The sequence below is a fragment of the Octodon degus genome, unplaced genomic scaffold, assembly GCF_000260255.1.
Source record: "Octodon degus isolate 3935 unplaced genomic scaffold, OctDeg1.0 scaffold00028, whole genome shotgun sequence".
NCBI classification, from domain to species: Eukaryota; Metazoa; Chordata; class Mammalia; order Rodentia; family Octodontidae; genus Octodon; species Octodon degus.
Genome location: NW_004524604.1, coordinates 15,656,038 through 15,662,398, shown reverse-complemented (window position 1 = coordinate 15,662,398; position 6,361 = coordinate 15,656,038).

The following is a 6,361-nucleotide window of genomic DNA, read 5'->3' as shown; positions in this document are numbered from 1 at the left end:
GGAACTTGGCAGAATAAAATGTTTTTATATTTTATTTATTTATTTTTTTAATATTTGTAAAAGGTTCTACAGAATCTCACTAGACAGGTTGGACTTGTAGTGATTCTCCTGTTTTCAGCCTCCCATGCACTGGGATTATAGGCGTGCACCACCACATCCCATCTCATTGCCAACTTAGTGCACCCTGGGGGTGGGTCTGGCATGTCATACTAGGGATCAAGCGCTGGTCCCTGTGTCTGACTAAACAGTAGCTTTAATCTGCTAAGCCATCTGGCTGGCCCTCTGAGCCCAGACTCCTAACCACCCAATTTACTCTGATTTTTTTCATTATAAAGAAATAAAATATTTTCAACCATTCGAGATGAGTTTTCTCCAGTCTGGGAATATCATGTAGAGATCTCACTTGTTTATACACCACCTTGTTTTTCTGATCTTGGCAGCCTTTTTAGATTTGTCTCCTAATTTCCTTGCCTTCATCTTGCCTACTAATGTTTTCCAATATAATTTTGATTTGAAGTTATATCTGAAAATCAAAATGATTTCTAGGTCACATAACGCTTGAGAAAGAATATGTTGTGAAATATCAGAATATCTGCCAAAGACATGGTGGTTTTTTTTGTTTTGTTTTTTTTTTTTTTTTTTTTTCAGAACCAGGGATTGAACTCAGGCCCTTGCACTTGCCAGGGAAGCGCTTATTCCACTGAGCCATCTCCCCGGCCCCTAACATGGTGGATTTCTAGTTCACCTGTCACATATTTGTTATATAGGATACAAATAGTTTTCTAATTTCAATGAAAACTATATAAGTAGTTTATCTATCTAGCTTTGATGGTCTAGTTCTATCTTCTGCATCACTTCTAACTTGGAGCTCCTACTTTTTCTGAAATATCCTGTAAACTGTGAAATCTTTAGGAGGATCTGTTTCTCTTATTGTGCCTGAAGTGTATGCCTAAGAACACTGTTGCCCACTACATATACCAGTCCCTGAGGGGGAGCTGTTCTGCCTTCTCCTGATGGTCCTCACTCATTTTAGTTTGAAAAGATGCCCCTCTTTATGCTAGTGAATTTTTACCATAAGAAATACTTTCCTGATCATCCTGGACTCTCTGTTCTGTGTGTTCACCATTCCCAAAAATGTTTCTTCCTCCCTTAAAAAATGCAAAAGAAAGAAAGAAAGAATCATTTTAGGGCTGGGGAGATGGCTCAGTAGAATAAGCGCTTGCCTGGCAAGCACAAGGTCTTGAGTTCAACCCCCAGTTCTGCAAAAATGGAAAATAAAAGAGAAATGAAATCTGTATTTTGGATTGGGGAGCTAGCTCAGGAGAATAAGCGCCTGCCTGGCAAGAGCAGTGTCCTGAGTTCTATCCCTGGCACTGAAAGAGAGAGAGAGAGAGAGAGAGAGAGAGAGAGAGAGAGAGAGAGAGAAGAAAAGAAAAGAAATGCTCCATTCTTGCTGAACTGAATTTCCTGTGGAAGCTCTCATTGGTGCCATCTCATTGTCACTTCAAATGTACATGGATAACATAATTTTCATGTTTTTATCAATTCCAATATATGCTTGAGTTATCAATAACAGGTCAGTATCTGTTTAAAATATGCACTCAAAACCAAATGATAACATCTCAATAATTCCTTAAGCTTCACAGCAGTCTTTTATTTCAATGTCAAAAGATACACTGGCAGCCCAAGCCCTTCCTGGATCATAATGAATTTGCAGAAACAAAGTCCATATAAGAGTTGACGTAAAGGCAATATTTTCCACTATGGATTTAATCATTTAACATCTGGGTATGACTTTACATTGATACATATTAAATGTTCACAAATCATTCCACTTTTATAAAATATATAATTTAAAAAGATTTTTAGTAGGGCCAAGTAAAAATTGACACCAAAGTGCCCACTAATTTTTCTTAAATAGAAATTGTCAGTCAGATTTTGGATATCAGGAAAGCTAGTGAGAAAGTACTTATTGATTATTTCCAAAGACCCAGCCTATAATTATTTGTTCATCTGATTTCTATTCCATGAAATATCATTTTTAATCAGAAATGTGGAGACATTACTTTGTAACTTTTCAAAAAGCAAAACCTTAAATTCCTATGAGAAGAGTTTTATATAGAGTGTATGCTAAAAATTATATCATTCTCACTATACCTGTTAGTCCCTGACTAAGCAACTCATGTAATTTAAAATGTTGAGTAGTTCAACCTTGGTAAAGTGTACATAATGTACAAATTAAAAGAAACATCCAAAAATAAAAAGATTAAATCAAAACAGATTCTTCAGAAAACAAGATTTGAGTAACTACTTTGAGAATCTGTGCTCTAATAAAATGGAAAACTCAGAAGTGGATAAACTGCTAGACACATAGGGACTATCAAAGCTGAACCACAAAGATAAAAAAAAAGAAAATTGAATAAGCCAATATCAGTCAGTGAAATTGAAGAAGCAATAAAAGTCTACCAACTAAGAAAAGCCCAAGTCCTGACAGATTCACCACTGAATTTTATAAGATCTTTCAAAATGATCTAACACCAATACTCCTCAAAAATCTTTAAAGAAATTGAAAGGAAAGCAGTACTTCCAAAGTCATTCCCAGATAAAGAAAGAAAGAAAGAAAGAAAGAAAGAAAGAAAGAAAGAAGAAAGAAAGAAGAAAGAAAGAAAGAAAGAAAGAAAGAAAGAAAGAAAGAAAGAAAGAATTTCAGAACAAGTTATTTAATTAAGAAAATGCAAAAATCCTTAACAAGATATTTGCAAAAAATTCCTGGGATGTAGCTTAGTAGTAGAAGACTTGCACAATATATGTGGAACACTGTTCAATTCCCAGTACAATATTTTTTTTTAAAAAAATGATATTAGCAAACAGAATGAAGTCAAATCATCAAAAAGATCCCACTTCAGGACCAAGTAGGGTTCATTTCAGGAATGCAGGGTTGCTTCAACATACATAAATCAGTAAATGTAACTTGCTACATAAACAGAAGCAAGAATGGACACTATATGATCATTTCAGTATATGCAGAAAAATAGACAAACTTCAGCACCCATTTAGGATAAAGACTTTAAAGAAAATGGACACAGCCTGCAAAACTGGCACAGCAATGAGCGACAGCCACTCAGCTTCTCCAGGACCAAGGGTCTAAGTTTGGAAAACAGAAGTGAACACAGTTGTCACAGTGAGAGGAGGTTATCTGACACCAGGGGAGCATTGACACAAAACAGAGAGAAAAGAGGTTTATGTGATACAGAAGAAATAAAGGACAGAGGGGACACCATGCAAACCACCACCGGAGAGCAGCTGGCCAGGAAACAAAGGGAAACTGCCAAGTTTCATCCACCGGAGCTGAGAACTGAGAAGGGAGACCTGAAGACCCACCTTACATTCAGCAGCAGTTCAAACCAGCAAGGAAAATGCAGGACATTGCTTCCACACTGGCGTTCTACGTCCAAACTTGGCGAGGGGCCCCAGAACAGGGCCCACTGGAACAGAGGCGCAAGCGAGCTGGCAGGGATTCTGTGGGAGGGAAATCCCAGAGTTTGAAAGGGAGCCCTAGAGCAACCCCTTGATTCCAGCCTACGCTGTGTAATAATAGCAAGAACCCAGCTGGTTGAGGACAGGTGAGGCGCGGTTGGCACCCAGTGACTGGAGAAGAGAGTGGGAGACTCCTGTGAGGGAACTTGAGCTGGGGCAGTCAGAGTCGCCCAGGATTAGAAGGTCGTATGGGTGCCCCGTTTTCACTGCATGCAGATATCTGCCTCCAACACTATTCTGGGGTGACTCCCAACTTAGACTTCCAGCCTCAACAGAGTTGTCTTGGCCTGAGGTCTGTTCCTTATTCCTAGGCAGTGGGAAAAGCCACGTGGTCAAAACATTAGAATTTTTTTCTTTTATTGTTTCATTTTGTTTAGGTATTTTTTAATGTTTGACTGCTTTCTTCTGTTCAATTCTCTGCTCCTTTCTTTTTCTTTTCTTTTATTCTTTTCTTTCTTTTTTTTTTTTTTTTTTTTTTTTTTTTTTTTGTATTTTAGGGAAGTGTCTACAGGTTGCTCAGGGTCTCACTACTAGATGGGACTCCTACTGATCTGCCTGTTTACAGCCTCCCAAGAGCTGAGATTATAGGTGTGCTCCACCATGCCCAGTCTCAGTTGCCATCTCAGCACGCTCCAGGGGCAGGGCTGACACAGGAGGCCTGGGATCGAACCCCAGTCCCTGGGCCTGCTTGCAGGCGCTTTAATCCACTTAGCTACTTGGTCAACCCAGTCTGCTCCTTTTTCTTTTTCTTTTATTTTATTGAGAAACAAATAGCAATGAAACAGTTTCATAGCTGATTCATAGGACAGTTTCAATAATTATTACATTGTACATTGTTATCTTCTTAGTGGTTATCCATAGTATAAGATGCAGACATGCTCCTCTCTATTACAGTAATTTTCTGTTTCTTTTATGGTGTGTGTGTGTGAGTATATGTGAATTTCTCTTCATCTTTTCTTCAAAAATATAGTAGAGACAGTGAGGGGATTCTCCCTGATTCCTGTTTACTCCTACTTTTACACATGTGTTTTTGCCTTACATCTCTTCTCTTTCTGATTCTTTCTCTAATATTTTTTTCTTTTCCTTCCATTGATCCCTTTTTAAACTTTTCCCCTAATATTTTTACTAATCACAGAATCTTCTCTCATGGCCATTTCATGCTACCATTTTCTATGCAGTTTTCCCTGTTATCTCCATCTAAACATATAACATACTTATACCACTACTAGAATTCTTTGTCTTTCTCCTGCTTTCTCCTCATACTATGTGGTAGAACACTTAAAAAAAAAGATCCGCTCCCCCCAGATTACCAGGGTTCTATTGGAATTTAAATAACTTATTCTATTAAATTAAAATGAGTGCTTTTCTTCATCATTGTATTAGAGAGAACTGTCACATTTAGTGCATGTTACCTGTAGACCAGTGCTTGGGCTTTTACAATTCTTATGTCATAACTGTAGATTTCTTCTCTATGCTAAAAGAAGATCTAAAATCTGGCCTTGTGATTTCTTATTTCTCACCTATCCCTCTAACTGATCATTTGTTACTACTGTAGCTGATTTGCTTGCATGGGAATGCTACTGATGCAGTTTTCAGTGCATTACCAGTGAATCTGCTCGCCTATTCCACCATCACACCCAGGAAGCTGGAAAGCAACAGTTCCCAAGCCGGGAAAGCTCTGATTGTATCAGACTCTGAGCGAAGTCCAGTAACCCAGTGCAAAGAAGTCCTGTGTCTGAGATTGTTTCCGATTGCAGTGGAAGGTTTAGAGGACTTAAGGGCTGTAAGCACTCAGACTCTAAAGCAAGGAAGTTGCTTAGGTGTCACACGTTCAATGACTTATGCAATGTTTACTTTGTGTTCCCATCAGGTATCTGATAGATGGGAATTTTTGTATGTTTATGGAATGATGTACTAATGTGGACTTACATGCTTGTACAGATTCTTTGTGATTTTAGGTCTTTATTGTTATGTATTTTTTATTGGCTCTGGTTTAATAGGTGTCTATATCTTCTACTTTGTCTCAGCTCCATATCTGTTTCCTTCACATCGACTCCGCAAAGCAATACCATTGACATAATTTTTATTCTTTTTCCATATACATAATCTCCTCCTCCTAAGGTTTTAATTTTCCATACTTAACTCCCTCAAAATCATTCCTGTCTTCCCTCCTATTAACCTTCTAACATTTTTCCTGCCCATCCTAAACTTCTGAAACTTTTATATTGTACCTAGCCTATTATCTTCCCTCAGCAGGTTCTTCTCTGCCACAAAGTGAACCTTTTTCCCCCATCTCTTTCTTGTCCCCACAAATTTCGTCTGAAAATTCTCAATGCTGATCCTTCAACTCAACTGAAAACACTACTAAGATATCAGGCTCCTAGTCCAACTTTACCGTTCATTGACCACTATCCTCACTTCAAATCTCCCCTGTAGAGTAACACTCTTCAGCCCACTACCACCCATTCTCCTCCCTCCACTTTACCTACCTCATTGTAGAACAACCACAAGTAATAAGCACTCATAAAGTGCATAGAATCCAGGCAAAGAGGTTGTGAATAACGACAAGGATCTGTTGATGCTGTTATAGCCAGAAATAGTTCATTCCGTGAACATAGGAATTAGTAAAAATCACTCAAAATAATCAACAAAAGGAGTAAGTATTTGAACTGGAAGTAAAAAACTGAAAATTATCTCCAAAAGGCAACATCGTATTAAAAATCTCCATATAGGTCACAAACTCTCCTTACTTTTCAGGTCCTTTTGTAACTCACCAAGCCAGAGAAAAGAGTAGCAAGAGGAGGTAGAAATCTATAAAAGGTTC